This window comes from Xiphophorus couchianus, chromosome 4 (genome assembly GCF_001444195.1).
Source record: "Xiphophorus couchianus chromosome 4, X_couchianus-1.0, whole genome shotgun sequence".
Lineage (NCBI taxonomy): Eukaryota > Metazoa > Chordata > Actinopteri > Cyprinodontiformes > Poeciliidae > Xiphophorus > Xiphophorus couchianus.
This window is the reverse complement of record NC_040231.1, coordinates 27,044,908-27,067,391: the sequence shown is the minus strand read 5'-3', so window position 1 is coordinate 27,067,391 and position 22,484 is coordinate 27,044,908. Positions and strand designations below refer to the sequence as shown.

General features: G+C 37.9%; 2 long non-coding RNA genes across 2 annotated transcripts in view; one reads left to right on the top strand and one right to left on the bottom strand.

Annotated features, from left to right (window-relative positions):
* Window positions 1-11,078, top strand: part of LOC114143336 (uncharacterized) — a 21,553-nt gene extending 10,475 nt beyond the window's left edge. The window contains exon 3 of the long non-coding RNA XR_003595221.1: window positions 11,018-11,078. This is a non-coding gene — a long non-coding RNA (uncharacterized LOC114143336). The remainder of the gene's footprint in view (window positions 1-11,017) is intronic.
* Window positions 969-22,484, bottom strand: LOC114143337 (uncharacterized). The gene is made up of 4 exons (XR_003595222.1): window positions 22,190-22,484; window positions 13,126-13,225; window positions 12,872-13,044; window positions 969-1,111 (listed from the first exon to the last, which is right to left on the bottom strand). It is a non-coding gene; the product is annotated as an uncharacterized LOC114143337 (long non-coding RNA).

Genomic DNA, 22,484 nt, shown 5'->3' with positions numbered 1-22,484 from the left:
GAAAGAAAGGAAAGGACACTCAACCCAACAGGAGAAAGGATTGTTCCTAGAACGAGTATGATGAAATGGGAGCAGTGTTCATCTATATGAAATTATTTTAGCGTTCCTAAATCTAAAAACCCCATAATCTATCAAAAGCAATCTGAAGGATGATCTTCTTGTGTTTCCAAAGAGTAATCTCTCTTACGTAATAAAGAAAAATCCCAGGCTCCCTGGATCTGGATTGGAATTTATCGAGAATCGCTGCTTTAACCCAAAGTTTTTATGAAGACCTAATGAGAGGCAGAAATCAAAGGGGTCAAGAATTAAATGTACTTTTAATCAATCTAATGGATACTCTCCACTAATTAGCTTAAACGAAAATGCAATAATAATGACTACCAAAACAAACACACCCAACCTATTAATCTGAACACTAATTAAGCTACAGAACCTCATAAAAATAGAGGAAATGAACTTTCAAGATAATATTATTAAGCTTGTTAAGAATTATTGCGCATTTGCTAATCTCAGAGGCCTACAGAAATGAATATTAATTGAAAGAAGGAGGAAGATTAATGACAGGCCTAAAATTTCCTGGACCTATCAGCTTGACCAACACCAGAACCACTACAACACAGTAGAGCACCTTACTTGTCTGAAACTTGGTGTTTCAGTACCTGACCCAGTTTGATCTCTACAGGTGTGTGGGTCTGAACTCATCTCCGCTCTGAGCAAATTGTTTGATTTGGAGGTCATGCAAAGGCAGCTCTGGCACAGGTCACTGGAGGGCTGAGTGTGTTTGGATCATGCAGGTTCTGGATTGCCTATGTGCCAGTGAGAAGGTCTTTTACATAACTCGCTAAGTTTGAGATGAATAATTCTCCACTGTGGAATGAGAGAAAACAAACACACTTTTGTTTTGGCACATTGGTTTACACAGAAGACAAGAAAAACATAGTGGAAGATATTCAAAAATACTTAACAATACTAAATTTCAAGGTTGTACAGTCTTGGGCTCGCTGACCCAGTCAGAGTAGAATTGTTCTTTCCGATTCCCTGAACTTCCCAGAAGCATGCATTTCCTGGCAAGGGCTCGCCACAAGACGGTGGTCAACCAATCAGAAGTAGCCTTACAGGAAACACGGAAGTGGCATCATATTAGACAGCCAATTGTAAATGGATTCCATTTCTTTTCTTTTTTTTTCAAAACACCTTCTCTACATGTCCAAAAGACTTCTCATACTTCACCGATATAACTTTAAGCATAATTGAAACCTTTTTTTTTATATTCTACCATTTCAAACGCAATAATCCCAGTGAACAAAAGAAAGGTTCGCAATCAAAGTTTGACAATCCACGTTGAAATTTGCAGTCATTTAAAGATCATTTTAAAGCTTTAAGAAAACAAGATTGTTGATATAACAGAACCTCTACCATGTAATGACAGGCACTCGGACAATTTTTGTTTAGCATGACAACTGATGAAGTCATACAGTCCAATAGATCCTTGGTACACAACTTTCATACATAGCAAATTTGTTTTGATTACATCTAAAGCCCAGGAAAGCCATTCGAATTAATGTGAAACGAGAAAACTCTTCCCAAATGCCAAATATATGCCAGCAATACAAGAGAAATATGGCAACTGAAAATCAGTTGGATTATTTTGGTCTTGGATCCTGATATCAATGTAAAACCAAGACAAAAAGTGTTGCTTTTCAATATGAAAAATCCTTAAAGCAGTAATTTATACAGCGTGTTACAGGGTTAAGCATTTCGTTTCTTTATTAAATGTGAAAAAGTCGTTGCTGGAGAGGCAGAAAGCAGCTCATCCAGGCAGGCGGGGAGCAGAGGCACAGCTGCAGGTTGGATTGAAGGCCTGATTAGTAACCTCACTAATGGGATGTAATCATTTTCTTACTTAATGAACATCATTTATTTTTAACCAAGTCCACAACTGTACATGATCAGGGTTGTAGCTGCATCTGTCACACTTGAATGGAAATTAATGCTGATTAAAATGAAGCAAAATGTCCATTTTGTGGTTGGTACTGATGCCTGCTGTTAAGTAGGGGACAAAAAAAGCACATCCTACTCAAATTGCTGCCTCGTTTTCTTTATAAGTTAGTTGGCAAACATCTTTTCTTTTCTTTTTTTTTTAGTTGGATCAAATTGATCTCCGTAGAAAGCAAAGTTCTAGCGGTGCCACTGTTGCCAATTTCTTCTCCTAGACCAAAAAAAAAAGTGTTTTGTTGTTCAGAGAATATTACTTTTATCTGTAGGCAGTGCTTCAAAGAAGTTTGAGTGCCAAAGGTACTTGTTTAAGGCTTTTATATATTCCTGGTTTGTCTCAGGCTTTTCATGGGAATAAGTGCAGCATCCTCAGATAAGTACAGTGCCTTGTGCTTGAATACCAAAGCTGACGAGTCAGACCCGTTAAAAACTCAGATGTTCCAGAACTTAGCAACGACTCGCTGCAAGCTGAATACCAATTCTACCAGACTTTTCATAGTCAGGAATAATCATTTTATTCTCTCTCCTCCTTCCCTAAGTCTACTGAGAATGTAAATGTTTTTATTATTATTATTATTCCTTTCTTTGTCTCAGACAATTTCTTTGATCGCAGCAGGGACCAAATTTATCTATTATTAATGATTTTGGAAAAAAAAGGAAAAAACAAAAAAATTCGTAGCCCCGTGTGCGTTTATTGCTTTACAGAGCTCCTATGTTGCCGTTAATCCTCTTGCCTTTAATTAACATAACAAAATCATTAATGTCTCTTTTTTTAATCTTTATAATCGTGACTTAAATCCCTTTAGCGATTGCGAAGCATGTCTAATCGTGAAGAAATGGGTTATGATGCGTCTTATTCGGCTTGTTTTCTGACTTGCAGCAGCAGCTGAATAAACTTAAATAGGGCTTATATTCAGCTGCTGTTTCAAGTTGATGTATTATTATTACCAAGTAAGATTTTATTTCTTTTTTCTTTACTGACTCATTTGTGCATACCTCCTGTCATATGGCTAAAAAACAAAAATGCTAGTTTCACTGATTTTATGGAGCTGTCATGTAATTTCCACAGTTCTAGATGGCTGTGACCAGAAAATGTGGCCACATTCTGAATATGTTTTGTTGTCATACAAGTTTCCCTAAACATAACCAGTGCCAGATCAGACCGTCTGCTCGTTCGACGCTGGAAACGCCCAAAAACACAAATGCACCGTCTCATTAACCTTATCTTTAAGTCCAAAAGTTGTTTTCAGATATATTTTAAATCATATTCCTAAAATTCTGAACATTTATGAAACACACAATCTGGTTCTCCATCCTACTGTGTGATGACTCAATGATGCTTTTGTACTTTCAGGGACAAAATCCTATTATTCTCTGACATTTGTCCCCTCTCTCTCTTTTGTCTGTATTCTACCTCGACAATGGATTGGTAGCCATGTGGCAGCTGCCCATCTCAAGCCTTTGATGCAGTTTTAGTCAGAAATTCAGACAGAAAGCTGCACCATTATATAGTTATTTAAATGATGTGTAGGCACAGAAAACACACAAGACAACGTTCCTAGCCAAAAAAACACAATGAAGCCTCACATTTTATACAGTCCATTTGTATTTATTTTAAGCCTAATATGGTGAACTGGAACAGGAGGAAAATAGGGGGCATCCGATAAGTGAACCTGATTATTCTTGTTATTTATTTCACCAGGGACCACCAATATTAAACAGAAATCCTTTTCTCTATTTTCTCAGCTAAAAAGTGAACTTTTTAACTTCACCTTTTGGTGTCTAGGTTGCTTTTTTTTCATTTAAACTGTGAATCTCTTTCCATATTTTTTTATTTATATGTCATAAGACTTACAATGCAAACACTGCTTTAAATCTATACATAACATTTTAGGGGGGAAAAGCAACATATTAATCAGAAGATGACCCACACCTGACATTATTCAGCTCAATCAGTGTTGACAGAAGAGCTCACCATTGGAAGCGCAAAAAAAAAGATTGTTGTTGTTCTGAACAGTGAATGCAAAATCCAAAAGCAGTGCCAGGTCATGCTGACACTGTTCTATAAGAACACTGTTACAAATGGAAGTAGATATTTTTTGTTATCTGTGCAGTATTTAGATATCTACTCAAACAGTGTACTCCTAAAGTTATTGAAGACTGCATCATATGGGAAAAACAGAGTAAATTTTAGGCACTTCTTATGTCTACTAGTGCAAGTACAACTACAAAACTTTTATGTTGTAACAACGTACAACCATTTTGTCACTCAATTCAGAAATGAAAACCTAAAATTCAATGTGTCAGATAATTAGAATATCATATAAAATCAATACCAGTAGGGTTTTGAAACAGAAATGCCAGGCTTCTGACGTATGATCTTGTCAGCCTGCAGTTCTGCTGAAGTGTAATTCAATCCCTGGTTGCTTTGATAGCGTCCTTCAAGTCATTTGAATTATTGGGTCTGGTGTCTCTCATCTTCACATTGACAATACTCAACAGACTCTCTTTGGGGGTTCAGGTCAGGGGAGTTTGCTGGCCAATCAAATACGATAACACCAACGTCTTTGAACCTGCTTTTGGTAACTTTTGGTAGTGTGGGCAGGTGCCAAAATGAAATCAGCTTCTCCATTAAGCTTGTCAGCAGAAATGAGGTTGAAGTTCTCTAAAATGTGCTTAGTCAGCTGCGTTGACTGCAAACTTAGTGGAGCAACACGAGCAGATGACATGACACCCCAAACCATCTCTGGGTTTGGAAACTTCACACTGGACTTCATCCCAAACAGATTCCGTCTCTCTCCGCTCTTCCTCCAAACTCTGGGACCTCGTTTTACAAAGACAAAGAAAAGTTTCATCTTTAAATAGGACTTTGCACCACTGAGTAACAGTCCAGTTGCTTTTCACCTTAGCCCAGGTGAGACACGTCTGATGTAGTCCATGGTTTAGAAGTGGAACGTGACACTTGGAACCCATAGGATTTGTCTGTGCGTAGAGGTCCTTGATGCCCTGACTCCAACCTCAGGCCACTTCTTTTCAAATGTTCACTGGAATAGGCTTTAATGAAAACTTTGGACAGAAGAACAACAACATTGGAAATGTTGTCTGTGTGCACCTGCAACTGACGTAAGACAAAAGGAGAGAGGGAAAAGCACGAGCCTGCAGGATCCCCGCATGATCTCCCGCTGCCAGGATAATCTTTATTTCTACTAATCTGCAATGCACTATTATTTTCAAATCTTTTAGGTCAAGAGTATACGCTGTTTGGAAATAGATAATCAGGCATTCTCTTTTTGTTGCCATTGTGTATGCAGCTTTAAAAATCAAACAAAATCAAAAGACAAAATTGAACCCACAATAAAATTACGTATGGGCCCGTGTGAGATTCCCCACAGTGAGATTAACATAACAGCTTCATTGTAACATTGCATTCAATCACAAAAATTAAACACTAAATGGCCTAACTGATTGAGACTACAAGAGAAAACCAATTATTCCCAGTGATGCTAAAATCTCAGTAGTTACAGTCACAATATTGACTCACACAATAAACAGTTTTATATGTAGAAATTAGAGCAAAACAATAACAACAAAAAGGGAATAAGCACCTGCTAAATTTAAAGGTAGACATGGCCGCAACTTCCTTCTTATAAAAGGTAAAAAGAAACAAATGGAGTGGTGTCAGATTTTAGCTGTTGTAGAATTTCTCCTTTAAAGCATCAGATTTGCACGTTTGTTTTGGCTGTATTTACCCAGAATGCCATGTGCATACTCCCCAGTTCACCTTAACCAAACAGAATTAGATTTATAGGTGGACCACAGTTCTGTTTCTTGGTCTGCATCACAGTTGCCCAAATGAACTAGAGTTTGATTAAAGTATATGAAAGAAGGCTGGTGTGAATGCTTATTTTACAGCAGGTTAAACTGCGTCGCTAACTTCTTTTGTCCTGAGACTGTGGTCAGCTGACTAACAGAGATGCAGGTCACAGCTTGCTCCTTCTAGATTTAAGACAGTGATAAAAAAATAAAAAAAACTGTCCATGTTTGTCGTGACTGGAGAGTATTTCCAAATATCTTCCTTGTTCTCAAAGAAAAAGTGAATCTCGACGCCAGATGGAGAGGCAACATTTCGGAAAACAAAAGTGCAGAGCAACTTCTGCACGTTTTTCTGGCATCTCATCAAAATACCTTCACTGTAGGAACGAGATTACCAAAACGGTTTGACAGTTTTCCAATCTTACCATAACCAGGCACCAGTTTCAGAAAATGGCTCAGAAACATAAAAGCTCCACAGATAAATAAATAAATAAATAATACTGGCGTAGCTTGAGGTAAAGTTTTCTAGAATGATTGTGAAGTTGAGGATTTCTCAGATGAAAAAAAAACAACTTTATTTTGCTTATTTTGCATTAAACAAGTCTAAAGACATGAATCATCACAATAAAGAACATGAACATGAGTAAAAATTCAGCTATTTTAAGAAGGGAAGTTACATTTCCATAGGTAGGTCTCACCTTTTCTGACATCCAGGCCCTGGAGGTGCCGACTGCATGTTTGTTATTAGCCAAGCCCCCCAGACAGTAAAGTTGTGCCGCTGCTCCAGCTATACCACTTTATGCATAAGCAGCCTTCATGCAGCTTTGTATCCTGCGTATATCATGGGGTTACAACCCAACTATAACTTCTCACCGGGCCTATTCATCAGGTGCTGTGATGCATGGTGCGATTTCCAGTGTCAGCACAATGTGTACAAAGCAGTAAATCAGAGAGGCTTTATCTTCATCCGTGTGTGTATTTGTGTGTCTGAAGGGAGCGCCTGTACTGTCGGGAGCCAATTCTGACAATAAGTTGAACCAGACAATAAAATTACAAATAAGTAGGAGCCTGATAGGACAAAGTCATTTACTTAACCGTACGGTCCAAATCAACTATAAGGACTCAAATAATAAAATATCAGTTCACTACAATTTTAACACCTTTACAATTAATTTTACCGGAACTCATTTGGCAAAACAACAGAAGCACTTATTACTTGATTTTAGTCCATAGCAACACCTACACACACAAAGATTAGGGCATCGGAGAACTAACATCTTAACAAAAGATGTTAATTGCTCTTTTAAAATATTGCTGGAAAAATTACTAAGATTAATAATCAAAATAATATATTTTTTTCAGTTTCACATTAAAAATCTAGGAGATTTGCACTTAGTTGTGATGTTAAGGCAAACCAGTCAAAACTTTAAAGACAGCAGGCTGGTTTAAGAAATCAAATTATTTTTTTAAGCATATATTTAAAAACAGACATGGCTTTAAAGGCACCAGGTTTAATTGATTTCCAACACCAAGTCGAAGTTCTTAAAACCGTTGATTTCATGAATGCTGTCTGTATTCTGTATCTCGGAACAGACAAGTATCTTTTTCTATTTAAAAAGCAAAGACACCCAAAAAAAATACCCTAAAAAGTTTTTTAAAGTAGATAACTGATTCATCTGTCTGGTCAGGATTTATGACTTCCACATCATGCACTGCAGTGTGAAGCCACCCGAAGTCCCTACAGGAGAACATTTAATCACATTGTCAGCTATAATTTGGATTCTTGTTGAATTAGCAGTCATAGTTATCATAGAATGTTTCAAAGCATACACACTCAGTTTCGGTCCTAGACATCTTATCTGCAATAAACAGATGGAATAAATTGCATATTTTAGTGTCAATTGTAGCAGCGTGATCAATTACTAGATGATTGGGGTTAATGACTCTTTTAAATATCACCCCACACTTCCTGCTGCATATGTCTATAAGATGAATAAGGCCATGTTAATTCTTACACCTCTAGGTCTAGTACACACATAGCCGGGTCTTTAAGAAAACTAAATTCTTCGCCAGATCGTTTGAAATAACATTATTGGTTCAAGAAAAGGGTTCATCCACACAAACGCACTGATTTTCACTACTGAGCAGAGGGCAGTGTAGGGCAAAGCTAAACCCTATGTCAGCCAATCAAAATCCATCAAAAATAACCCCTACTTCCTGTTATGAATCTGGTGCCAGGAGATTCACTTGTGCGGACAGGCGAATAGGTTAAACTACTTTTAAATGCCATGTTAGAAAATACGAGAATGTCAATTGGGAATTGTGCCGTGTGTGGATGTGGAAATGGCATCATGCCTCCATATAGGGAGGAGTAGTTGGTGTGAAACAGCTGACCTCCAAGCGTTCTTTCTCCTTTGCAGTCCAATGTATTGGAACAGTCTGGCTTGTAAAAACAGGCAAAAAGCATCTGGACCAACGTAAGAATCAGCATCTGTCAAATAGCTGTCATTTTTCCTTTGCTGGATGGCCAAACAATCACAAAGGTCACATATGTGACGTCAGCGCTGCATTATTTGTCGCAAACTGTAATGTGCATAGGAACCTCTTTCCTATGTACAAACGCCAATAGCGAAAATTCTCAAATCTCCACTTTGCTTGAAGTTTTTGTCAAACAATCGTTTTTAGTGATATTAGATGGAGTTTACGTGTGGATGAAAGGCCAAATAGCAAAAATCTCTTTCGAGTTTCCTAGACAACAAGCTACGTGTGGATGAGTCCTTAGAAGCTTGTTTTCTGGAGTGAAACATTTCTGTAGGATTTTTTATGCCACTGTGGTTTGATTTCAATGTAGCAGGAAACAGAACGATTCATCAATAATCTGACATTGTGTGGACAACTTTACTGGTTGAACATCCGGCACTTTCTTCCATCACACAATGTCAAGCATCCCGACGGACGGGCGCTTCTGTACACGCAATAAACATGAGTTAACATATGGAGACACATACAGAGGGCAGCAATATTCTGCCCTCGGCTCAGGAGCTTCATACAATATTTACTTGTGTACCACTGAGTGAAATGAACCTACTTTAAGACCAAAGCAACACAGTCAATTCAGTATGAGGACAGCATCCCAAGTAGTCAATAGCAACTATTGTATTACATGCTGGCAATAATGAGGAGAGCAGTCCAGAGGGAAAAAAACATGCCGAAATGCTGCATACCTTAGAGGGTTGCGCTGGAATCTGCAGCATAATACGGACAAGCGGGATAATAGCAGTCCAACTCTGTGGAGTCGAACAAAAGGATTCAGAGATCAAATAGATAAGCCACTCCAGACCTTTCCTTTCCAGTGAATTGTAGAGCTTACATCTCAAAATTCATCCTTTGGAACATCATCCCTTTCCTTTTTTGATATCTCCTACTGATGCTTAAACTACAAGCGCCCGGCTTTGAAGAAAGATTGTGATCCAAACTGAAGCTTAATTAAATTCCCAAATATTCAATTGACCCCGCAGCTGGTGATCAGTTTAAACGAAGCATGAAGAGGCTGTTTTATTAATACCTGTAATCTTAAATTATACAGGAAGTGTCAGCTCAAATGTGCAGTGGTTGGGCTTCTGCGTGATGCTAATTAGAACAGTAACTGAGTGTGCATCTTATTAAAAATCACAGTTAGAGCCAGCGTCTAACACTTGCACACTGAGTAAACTCCAGTCCCGATGTCACTAAATAAACAGATGTACTAAGGACTGGTAATGAAATTACAGACAGGACTATTTCTGGCAGAGAGCCAGGGTAAACAAAGAAATAAATCCATCTGCCTTTCATGGCAGCTCGCCGCCACACACACACACACACCCTCACTTCACCCTTTGTTTAGTGCATCGCTAACTGCAGCCAGCACCTGAGCTACACCACCACACAAGGAGGCAACACTTCAGTAGCTATTTTCTCCTCTTCAACGTCTCCATCATGCATCATACGCTCCTCAAGTGCCCCACTGTGGTGGCCCCACGTCTGATTATCAGCACACATTTTGTGGAAGCCTGGATGCGGTATAAAGAAAGAGAAAAAAAACCAAAACTGATTACGGGATCCCAAGTCGTGCCTTCATGGTAAAGACGCCACTTTGATTTTGTTGTATTGTTTTGCAGCAGAGCTAATGTGCAGAATAGCGTCGGGTAGCCCACCAAGATATTCCTGTGGTGCCAGCCTTTGAAGCCAGATATTTATATGCAGTGTTTGAAAAGGTTCAACAATTCTTCACCGTCACTGTCTGACCATAAGTGAAACTAAACTTTTTTCCTCCATATGAGGTCAGGAAGTTGAAATTTTGCCCTTAGTCATCCTTTACTCTGATTTTATGTATTTTATATTCTATCTTTATATGAGTCTACCTGCATTGATTGCCTGTCCATTTGCTGCTGTTGCAAAGAAATATTGCCATTGAGGGATAATATAGGATATTTGTATTATATTGTAAGGATAAACAAAACATTTGTTTGCCAGAATAATAAATTTTTTTTACACATTTTAAAAATGATTTAAAATTCAGAAATATACATTTATACATCTGATGTCTACACATGCAATTAGGGAAAGACCATGACGGTGATATGGCTAAGTTAAGTTCTGATGGATTAATTTACAATATTTGATGTATGTGGAGATAACGGGTGTGTTTTAAGGCACTCCTAAAATCACTGCTTCCTTGTGTGACAAATCTAAATAAATCAGGTGAACAGAAAGTGAGGATTATCAACAGTGAAACAAATCTTTTACTGAGAGTCTGAAGAGCCAATTGGAGAACTCAATAATGTAAAAGCAAAATGAAAGGCAAGATTACATTTTATAACTGAACTCCAGTAAAAGGACAATTATTTTGTAGACATTTTTGATGGTAGAAGTGTTTGGTCATATTGGCCAAAATTCCAATATGGAAGAAAAAGGATTTTGAGGGCGTCATTCTCGCTATCAAATATGGATGTGGCAGCATAATCTGAAAATATCAGAAAGGGAGGAAAAAGCTTGGCCACAAATTCATCTCCCAATTGGAGAATGACCGTAACAATGCCATCAGGATATTGACAAACTGGTCAAACTCAGTATGTTGGAGTGACCATTAAAACGCGTTGACGTGATTTGTCATGGAAGATTTGAAAAGTTGAAAACAAGGAGATTTACAAACTTGACTCAGTTGCACCAGTTCCTTAACCCTCTCATGCATAAATTATGATCCTTTGTGTCAGAATTTATTTTCCATTTTTTAAAATTCTTTTCTTAAGGCATAAAAAAAGGTAGGAAAATTTTTTTGTAAAAATAATTTTATTTATTTTTATGTGATCAATTGTAATTTTGTCCAAATACAAAGTTGTTATTTGAAAAATACATCAGTAGTATTGTTCCTTAGGGGTTATCTGATGTCACAATATTTTTTTTACTTGCAAGAGTCGTCTACAGTAGAAGGAGGGACCGGGTTGGTTCTCATGCTTTTTTGTCTGTCAGCCATATTGTATTTAACAAAAATAATTTCTTGCATTTGCAGCTGATGGCCAGTAGTTGATGGTATATTTTATGATGCATTAGTGTCCACTTCAGTGGTCTGTGTGCATTTATAACATAAAAATCCACAGGAAGCACAAGAAAATGGCTTTTAGATAGCTGTCCACTGTAGTGACCACTATGCATGAAAGGGTTAAGGAGGAATGGAACAAAATTCCATCAAACTATTGTGAAAAGCTTAAGAAAGAAACATTTTAGATCCAACTTAACAAATCCTGAAGAACACTTGGATAAGAAAATCTCTAACATTTTCTGACTCATTACTAATATATTTTGCAAATAGAAATGATTTTGGTAATCCAGTAACAAGATGTAATATTACTTTGTCAGTCACTTAGTCTAAAAGGGTATGTGTCTTTTTATAGTCTATGCAAATATCTGGTTTCAACTGTACCCAGAAGATTTAAACTCCTATGTAGGCAATCAACTTTCAGCTTAGCTTCCTTTATGACAACTCTGTAGAATAAGACATTTTTAATCCTTCCTCTTGTGCCTACAACTTATCCTAGTTCTCATATTTTAAAGCAAAAAAAAAAAAAGGAACATATTTCTCTCCCAGCTTTTTAATGATATGTGTTAACTGGTACCTTTAGACTTGTTGCGGTTCTCCTTCTGTTCCTTGAAATAAGGCCATTAAAACGTGACGGTCCCACAGGTTGACAATTATTGAATATACCCAGATGTTTCCTTCAAGCTTGCATCATCGGAACAGCTTGGTAAGAATCCCTCTGGATTCCTTATCCAGAGATGATTTGGGGCTAAAGAGGAAGTTTAATAAATTTTTATTTTACATGTATCATCATGACTAATGACCTACTTACCAAACCGAAAAAAAAGAAGTCCAACAGACTGCAAGTATTACAGGCAAAAGTATTACAGTGAGTCCTCATGTTGTCTTCTGAAATAAAACACGGACTTATCAAGCACTTGAAAATCCTGAATCACTGACGCAGTTGACATACATAGTAGTGAATGCAATACAATGCGACAGACTGGCTTTAATAAACACTGTAGAGCTTCAAATAATATTTAAAGGCTTAGGATTTTTCTTTTCTCACTTCTAAAGGAGCAGCAGGATATGTAAACCTCGTGGAGTTCCACGTGTAAAGGCTGCATATGGAAAAAAATTAAATAAAATCTTCTGATGCTTTGTTGAACTGAACGAGCATAGCCCACTACCAATTTCAAGGCTGTTGCACACACACGCTTCTACATTCATTGTCCCGTTGGCCTCACCTTGAGAGTGTGCTAGGAAATTGTCAATGACGTACGTAGAGATAACAATCATTCACATTAAGGACACATGATGAATACTTCATCCACATGTATGCAGTTACATGACAGATAACTGCATACATGTTACATAATCATGTATTAGATTCTGAAAGTGGTACTTTCAGAACCACAGAAACAACCCAAGATATTTCGATTTCTGTGTTTTATGCATTACTGCACAAAACCCGTTTTGTCTTAGATAATGCAAAGGAGTCAAACTTACCCTGTAAATCTTTTTTACGGTATAAATCAGTGGCTGGCCGTCCCTCAGGTTGGTATCACGGGTTGCATTGGGAGCTGAGGACCCTTGATGAACCAGAACAAGAATCCATAGTTTGACCCAGACAACTGCTGGCCCTCTCCTTCTCCTCCAGGCTTTTAGTTTGTTTAAGTGGGCTGGGCATTGGGGGCAGATGGTTGTAGGTAAGTGGAGGACAGATTTTTTTTTTAAAAAACAGCAACTGTGAATTTACTGACCTCTGTCTCCCCGTCTCTGTAACGGATGATTTGAGAGGGATCCGAGATCTCCCATAGAGCGAAGCCTTGGTCTCAGAGTGACACACTTGTTCCCTGCAATCTGCGGAAGAAGATCGGGGTAAGTGAAAGTATGTGCAGTCACACAGAGAGAGACAGAGAAAGGCCAGTTTAATGTAGAAAAATGTCCATGTCTTCCAAATACTACAGTCTTTCAGCGTTTAGTTCCACTGCGTGAAGTTCTATTTATTGTGATACTTCTAAGTAGAATCTGGTACAACTAGAAGATACTTAATTGATTTTATCTAAGTATGAGTTCAGGTGTTTGGTGAAGTGCTCAGAGTTTTTTTGTTGTTTTTTATAAAAAAATTTGTATATCATAAAGACAAAGGAATACAGCAGGTAAGTCAGAGAGAAGCTTAAAACAGGGTTGTAGGGTTAGGTTGTAAAACATCAGCAGCCAAGACGCCCAGGATAACACTGGAGACGCTGCAGAGGCCCAAAACTCAGGTGGGAAAATCTATTGATAGCACAGCTACCAGTTGTGGTCTTAACTAAATCAGGCATTTGTAAAAAAAATTGCAAAAGGTTTACCACCAGGCATGCACACACAAAGGGTGGAACCCTATTTGGGGTAGAAAACCAACAACAAATCACACAGTAGAGTAGAGCAAAGGTAGGTGGACTGTTCCAAGTTGGTATCAGAATTGATGAGATCAACACTTCATAAAGTATTTCAGATTCCTTTTTGAAATTTTATTTGATTTTTGTATTGCAGTTTCTCAAATCTACCTTGAAATATATGCTGTTTATTAAAGTATTTTGTAGATACAAATTCACCTAAAACACTGAAGAGACAGAAGTGTGATGGTACAGCAAACTCAAAGGGTATTGGTATCAATACTGGCGATACTTGCATGTATTTATTTGGAATCAGATCGATAACAGAAAATGCAGTATTTTAACCACAGTACATCTTAACCATGTTAAAACACCATGTTCTAATACATGAATATTCATGCGTTAGGACAGTCCAGTCGAAGTTCAGAGCTGAATGCAATTGTGAACCTTACCCTTTTTACTCCTACTTGTTGGTGTATCGCATAAAATCCTAATAAAATACACTGAAGTTAGTGGCTATGACGTGACAAAATGTAAAAACGTTAAAGAAGTACACGCACTTTTCCAAACCGCTGTGTTTTTTGTTTGTTTCATTTTCAACAACTACTAAATTTAATGACTGAAACACAAAAGAAAATACTTGAGCTACTTTTCTTTTTAATTTCTTCCACGTGTTTAGAAGGGTTAAGGGCAGCCTGTTTTACATCCCCACATATCAAGCGAAGCTCAAAGTGCAATGCAGCTGGTATTAAATAATGATGCATTCTAGATGCTGGCATTAATACTAAGGAGCAGAGTTCTCAGTGATTGGAGGAGAAGAGGAACTTGACTGTGGGCACATGCTGAGGATTAAAACGGCGCCACTTTACCCCACCATACACCCCCACTAACTGGCGCATCTTTCACCATCTTTACCGTGTAGACTGCAGAAGTAAATAACCATTTCAGACCCTATGCTTTATTACTGATATGTGCAGAATCTCATTAATAAAACAAAAAGCGACTATTTTTGCTTTAAAATCTCATTAAATATGATCATACATCTCCTCCTGTCAACACGTCGTGTGCATAAAGACAGCTTCGGGTCTACATATCCCCTTTAGAATCAATAGCTCTCCCCGGAGGAATCAGATGGTGGTGTTATAGTATATTTTACAGCAACAAATACCACCGTTAGTTAAAATGATCCAGGAAGGTCTATTAGTGTTTTGGTAGCATGTTCTATAAAACAGGGGTTGCAAATCTGAGGAGGCATGTGTGTGCATGCATTAGCCCCGGGGACTTATTGCTCTATCCTGAAAAGCGCTAGCATGATAATGGCAAGGGACTAGCATTTATCACATGAAGTAACTATTCCCCCCTGACACCAGAGCAGACCTTATCCCTCCAAGCCATCTGCACAAGAGAAAGCACCACGCACAGAGTGACCATAAAATCCAGCGTTCATCTGAGCATGTAATTTAATACCATTGTAAAGATTACCCGCGTTGGCCAGCTCGCACACGCGGGATCCTTCTGCACATGCACATGAACTTTTTATCACAGCTCTTTAAAACAGGGAGCCTGGCAAGTATTATATACACTTCATCAAGCCATTATCTTTGACCACACAGAAAGGTGTAGGTCCGTGTTTCACATTAGAGGGTGAATCAATAGTTTCCCCGCAAGAAAGCGGCGAGGAGTAATGGGGCTAAAGGTTCAGCCGACATCTCGGCTTTCTTACATCTGCGCCATATTTTTTATTTTTTTCTAGCAAAACAATTTGAATGATTGAAGTTCCTTCTAAATATATTTTTACCACCGCATAGTGTGTGTGCACTTTCAAGGTTTTAAGTACACAATCAAAAAGATGGGGGGGCGGTTGTTTTACACATCACTCACTTGGATTTTTTCCTTAAATTGATCCATGGAAAGAAGGTTGGAAAATAGCTCACCCTTAAATTTTTTTTTTTTTAACTCGCTGTAGGTTCTGCGGTTTCCTGTACTTTGATCGCCTAGAGAACCAATGTGTGCAGATTGCTGATTTGTCTTGCATTTTGTTACTTTGTCTCAAAGCAAGCCTTTCTCTTTGAAAAGCTTTTACAAGATTCAGCCTGATGAACTAAACAATGACTTTCAAAGTGACTGGGGCGTAACGTGTTAGCAAATAAACAAAGACTCTTAAAAAAAAAAAAAAAAAAAAGGTCTTGCCTTTTTTACGCAACCGTTATGTTACTGCATTTTTTTAAAATTAATAACCAAACATCTGCTGTTGCAAAACCCTACAAACTCTACGGCTATTTATTCATTTTGTTATGAGCTCCCTGAGAAGTTTATTACTTTTTTTGCATAATGTTCTTTTATGGTCTCCTCATTGGTACATAACACATAAATATGGCAAAGTTGCTTACAGTGGTCATTTGAAGTAAAAAAAAAAAAAAAATTTAAAATGGAGGTTTAAAATCTAATGAATCATTACTGAACTCGTTAAGAACTTACAAGCAAAAGAGCCACTGTGACTTTAGATCTAAACTTACTTTTAACAATCTGCCGCAGTGACTGCAGCACTATGACAGTATAACACAGATACGGCCGCTATATTCAGCTGATCATCGACATCACTGCCTACAAATTTCTGATTTACAATTACACAGCACACACACAGTGTGGGTCTTCTGGTGGATGAGAAGTAATGACTTTTGAATTTTATTTGAGGATATAACTTTTTTTTTAAATCAATGAAGAATCGCTAGCTTCACTGGTGTAGACACCTATAACTGCTGCCAAACATAATAGTATCAGAAACTGCCGCTAACCTTCAGGTTCAGCTCTGCTCTCTTTTTGAAGCAAAAGCAGCACAAAGTCAATGATTCTTTGTCGATAGCTCCTCCAGAACATCAAACGTTATCTTTAAAATTGCTGCTGGATGATGATGGTACATTTGCAAGGCAATAGTGGAACTACTTTGTGTCAACGAGGAACATAAAAATAGAGAAATAGATTACTGGCATTTAGAGCTGACATGAGCTATAAGAAAAGTAAGACGCAGACGATGATAGCGGCTTGATGAAGTGTATAAAATACTTGCCGTGCTCCCTGTTAGAGAGCTTCGATTCTTCTAATTTGCCTCACTGTCATATCTTCTCTCAATCATCACGAAGCTGCAGACATCTAGGCAGACAGAGTGCAAACAGTGATGGCTATCGGTATTGACATTGGTCTAAAAGGATCCGCTGGCCTTCCCCTGGCCCTGTCGGCTCCATAATTCCCTATTCATAAAAAAAGAAGGAAAAAAAAGCCAGCCTCTGCACTCCTCTTCCTCTCTGGTGCTCCACGAGGGAAACAAAGAGCATTACTGCTTAATGCCCCATAGCGTTCTGACATCACCTTTCCACAGGAGAGGAGGACACACTCGATTTGATGGGCTAATTGTGTGTGGCATAATTAATCAATGTCTCCTGAACAGCAAATTCCCATGTGCGCACACCCTACGTCGCATGAATGCCTTCAAAAACATAGAGGGGGGTAATTGAATTTACATTTATTTATATTTCTTTACAAATGATTTAGTCGTTACTGAGAGATACTTGCGAGGTATTTTAACTGGGAAATGGATGCAATAGACGGTCATGAACTGAGTTTGCCCTCGGCAGCACTGTACTCGAGTGCAGGGACGGTAATCAGCATTGCTTGAGGCTGATTATTTTTTAATGACGGAGTGGGAAGAGGCATCAGAAGAGACTGCAAGATTAAGGTGACGTTTCTGCTCTTTGTTTCACATTAGGTGCATCCTTATGCCACACTTACAGCAGGTTGATCAGGCACTGCATCCATGTAGACTAAAGAGCATTCAGCCGTAGACATCTTTAGCACCCAACAAAAGGTACAATAAATATTGTGTTTATGAAATGGGAGAAAATCTGATGTACCGACACCTCTGTGAGATGGGCTATGTCCCGAGAAGCAACACTGTGTTAAATTTTATTAGGCGCAAAAACGGCGACGCCGAGCAAAACTGTTACATTTTGGCTGCTGAAATGTCAGAAAGGGTTTGAGCCACCGCCGTGTGAAACTATCAAGTCTTACCTTCAGGATCAAAACAATAACTACCCCAGAATGGAGTCACGGAAAAAGGGAATGACTATGAATATCAAAACTGTCCCAAGTAATAACATTTGTGTGCATTTTAGAGAGCACGTAAGGTAAACAATTAACCAGCTGAATCCTGGAGTAGATTTAATTTCCATTACTTAGCACGCAGATCAATTTTAAGTGTCTCTTCACTTAGTTGTCTCCTCGGTTGTGGAAGAAAAAAAGCAATCACTGTCTACAGTTCACACTGTGTTAGTATTGCCAGCAGGCTGCAGCCAATACCTTGGGAAAGTTGCAAAACAAAATTTGAATAAGTCTCACAAACACAAGCTGAGTCACTGGCTGTAAATGCAGATGGGTTATGCAGCTGAAGTTTTGAACTTCAAGTCGTTAAACGACAAATTGCTATTGAGCTGAAAAGGTGCCGTTGTTGCTGTCAACATTTCAGCAACTGGCATAAATGTCTGCAATTTAGTTAAACAAGAAGTGCATAAAGGCTGAAACATGGCAGAAAAATATCAATTTCCCGTTGCCTCTTTAAAGTTAGGTGTATAACACCAGACACAACCTCAAGAGCATAAGGTTTAAAGGTCACACGGTTCCTAGTCACAACATCTAAACACCATCTAGGCTGCTGTGTAATGTGGCTAGGAAGCCTGTTAAGTTTGGCGTTAACAGCAACAATTAGGGAATCTGGTTAGCATGAAAGTTTCCTTTAGTAAAATATATGTAAAATATACAAATTAACAGCAGAGTTAATTTGTCAAGGATACAGATACGGGAAAAAAATGTCTGTATGATAAAAATTACTGGGAAAAAACGAGATCATTGAGATCATGGAGCAATTGCAAAATCAGGTTCACTCCATCAAATATGGATATATGAATTATTCTTTACAAATAGCCGTATGCACGTCTTATTTTTAATGATAGCTTATTTTCTTGTTTCAAAATGTCTGGGAACATAGAATTTCTGTTATAATCATTTGTCAATACTCAGAATGATTTAAAATTGATAAATGTTGTCAGTAGTTCAGAGAATAAAACAGAAATGTTCATTTTAATTATCTGTAAATGCTAAATTCAGATATCAGCTTTTTTTTCCTGTTTTATGTCCCCAGCCTTTATGCAAATGCTACTAAACTAAAAAATAGTTTCGTTTTAAGTACATATCATAGGTTGATAATTTAAAAACAAAGGAAAATATTAGCTTTGATGTATTTAATGAGTACAGAGAATTTTTTTTTTTTTTTTTTAGTATTTTAGGACTTTTTTAGTATTTGGCCTGTTAATTACTGACCAAAAAAATAGAGAATCCTGTTCTCTGGGAAATTAATTGGTTCATCTGTAGAAAAAAATAAATAAATAACTGAACTAAAAGTTGTCTCGAAGAAGAATATGTCGAAGTGCTACACCAACTAATCAATTGGCTCAGTAAGAATTGATCACCTTCAGTCACTTAAAAGTATGCTATTGATTATCTGGTTCCATGTGACAGAGCAATCGCACTCAGCCCAAAACAAAGACATCGAAACAAAACCCTCACTTAAAGGTCTTCCAGCGATATATGCATTTCTCTGAGAGGTTTTCACTCAGAATATATGATTCTGGAGGGGTGAAATGTTAAAGTTCATTTTTTCTGCCTTGCCGGGGCTAAATTCAAAGTGCTTTACATTATAAAACATAAAAACAATAAGCCAAAAAAAAAAACTGTAGTGGCAAAATAAAGAAAACATAAAGGAAAGTTGCAATCCAGACTACAAGTAATCAATGTTCCACAATCAAACTTATTAAGAAACGGCAGCTCTAAACAAAGGAGGTTTTAACCTCGATTTAAAGGACCTTAGTGTTTCACCATTTTTGCAGTTTTCTGGAAGTTTGTTCCAGATTGGAGGAACAAATTCCAATCTGGAGCTTCTAAATGACTACTAAATCTGAATGCTGCTTCTCCATATTTTGTTCTGACTCTGGGGATTCAAAGCAGACTAGACCCAGAAGGCCTGAGTGGCCTGGAAGGTTGATACAGTGACAACAGGTTTTTAAGATATTTTGGTGCAGAGCCCTTCTGTAATTTATAAACTAACAAAAGTGTATTCCATGAGCTAGAGGAAGCCAGTATAAGAACTGTGGAACTGGGGTGATGTGCTCTATCTTCCCAGGTTTAGTTAGAACGCAAGTAGTAAGGTTCTGGATCAACTGCAGCCGTCTGATTTTTTCTACGGGGACCTTTGAAGAGGCTTTTGCAGTAATCAGTTCGACTAAAGATAAACACATGGATGAGTTTCTCAAGATCTTGTCGGGGCATTAGCCCTATCATGCTACAAATGTTCTTCAGATGATAGAAGGCCGGCTTTGTAATTGTCTTCATGTGTCTTTGAAGGTTCAGGTCTGAATCCATCACTTCACCCAGATTCCAGGACTGATCACTAGTTTCTGTCCAAACATAATAACTTCAGTTTTGTTTCTATTCAGCTGAAGAATGTTATGGTACATCCATGCATTGATTTATTATGTCAGTTTAGTGCTTGAACAAATTCAGACTTGTCTCTTCAGAGATTTATTCATAAATAATGAAGAAACACATGCAAACTATACGACTAAAAGCTAACATTTAAAACAAATGTTTTAAAAAATCCTGCATTGGTCCATCTCAAGATATTACAGTTATATTGACATGAATGAGAAATACATTTGTATACATTGTCTATTGGAGTGGAGACAAATGCAACACAGAAAGATTTTTTAACCTGTATAAGATGGAAACACTACAAACACAGATTCAATTCAAGATAAAAAATAAATAAAAGAGCACTGAGCAAATGAATCCATTGTTTTATTGTGGTGGTGGTGTTATTAAACATTAGGATTTTTGCATGGTCAAATAAAAAAAACAAATAAGTATGCAATTTATTCTATAATTACTTTTTTGTTTTGCAAAGTTCTTTGTCGTTTTTGTTCCAATATGAATATTAAATAATTTAAAACACAACTAAGTTATGGTTACTTGAATTCCTAATAAGATCACACTGTGCGTTTCAAATTAGATTAGAATTATTAAGAAAGAGGCCAACAATAAAGTAGGTACATTTAAAGTACTGTATGAAAACAAAAACAATATCCCTAATAAAGCAACACAATGCTTTCTTTGTCCTAGCTACATGCTAGCAGTTGACCATCTGTAAAGTGGTCAGCATTAGTGTGTTTCTGGACAGGCACCGATGGAGAGATGTGGAGAGGCTTGTCGAACGTTCTCTAAAGGCTTATGAAATGAGCCGCTGCATGCAGCCCGGCGTCTGACTTTTGGAGGACGGATCGCTTTGATGGTTGCAAAGATCAAAGCCGAGAGATTTGCTTCTATCTGCAGTAATTTCAGACGCCCCTCCACCCCCACCATCGCATATACACAGTCAGACACAGATGCGCAACACTCTTGAGCTCATTCTTCCCTAATTTGTTGTTTGCAGTTTAAAAACCTCAAAACACTTTGTGTTTATCAGCAGAGTTACCATGTCTCCTCTTTGTCTTTCATGTTGAAAAATGATGCTTTCATGCTGCTGCATGCACGCCAGTCAGGCATAACATTAACACCTACAACAGATAACACTGTTTATCTCTTCTTCATGGCATCCGTTAGTGGTTGGGACACATAAGGCAGCAAGTGATCATTTTGTCAACATAGCTGTTGTGTCAGAAACGACAGAAAAGGGCAACTGAAGGAGATGAGTGAGTTTGACCACAGTCAAAATTGTGATGGCCGAACAGCTGAGTCAGAGCATTTGGAAAACTGCAGCTAAGGTGAGCTTTTCCTAATCTGCAGCAGACGAAGGTAAAAGCCGTGATAAACGGACAAAATGTTTGCTCATGGGCAGTCAAGATTCAGTGATGCATATAGGGAGCGATAGATGGCCTGTGTGGTCAGTAGAGCTGTCAAATTAATCAAAATTTAGATTAAGTCCATACAAGAAGTATTAACTTCTAAAAAAAATACTAATTTGCATCAAAATGTATGCAAAATAAGTCAAATTCACATAGGAAACTAGCTTCCCTCCATTATTTTAAGAAAGCCATAATATGCTAATTGTTGTTTAAATGTTAGCAACTTGCTAGCCGCCCCTTATAGCTCTTTTCAGTTGTGGGAATAAACTGATGCAAAGTTGGCACAATTACAGATACATTTATTGTGTAAACAGCTAACTAGAAAGCAAAACTACATACATGTCCCCAGTTGAAGCAGTAAACATAGGCTAGACATGCTGGGTAGCATCGGCTACTTACAGGTTTAAATTAGCCACTTTCTGATAACACCACAGGACAATTTAGACAGCTTGTTTAACCTAACAGTCATGATTTTAGACAGTGGGAGGAAGCGGGAGTACCTGGACAGATCTTATGCATTCACAAGAAGAACATGGAGACTCCTTGCACAAGGACCAGGATTCAAGCTATTGAAAGCCAACAGTGCCACCAACATGCTCCACTGGGCAATTGTTACCCTGCAACCTCGGATGGCTGAGGGTAATGCAGCAGATGATCTTCCCTCAACGTGTGATGCTGCAATATAGAAAAGACGAGACACACACGTTGAGCTCCTTTTACCTTGAACAGGAAGATTTATTCTTCTTTTGATGACCGTACTCCATATACAACACTACATATGCAATACTTCATATC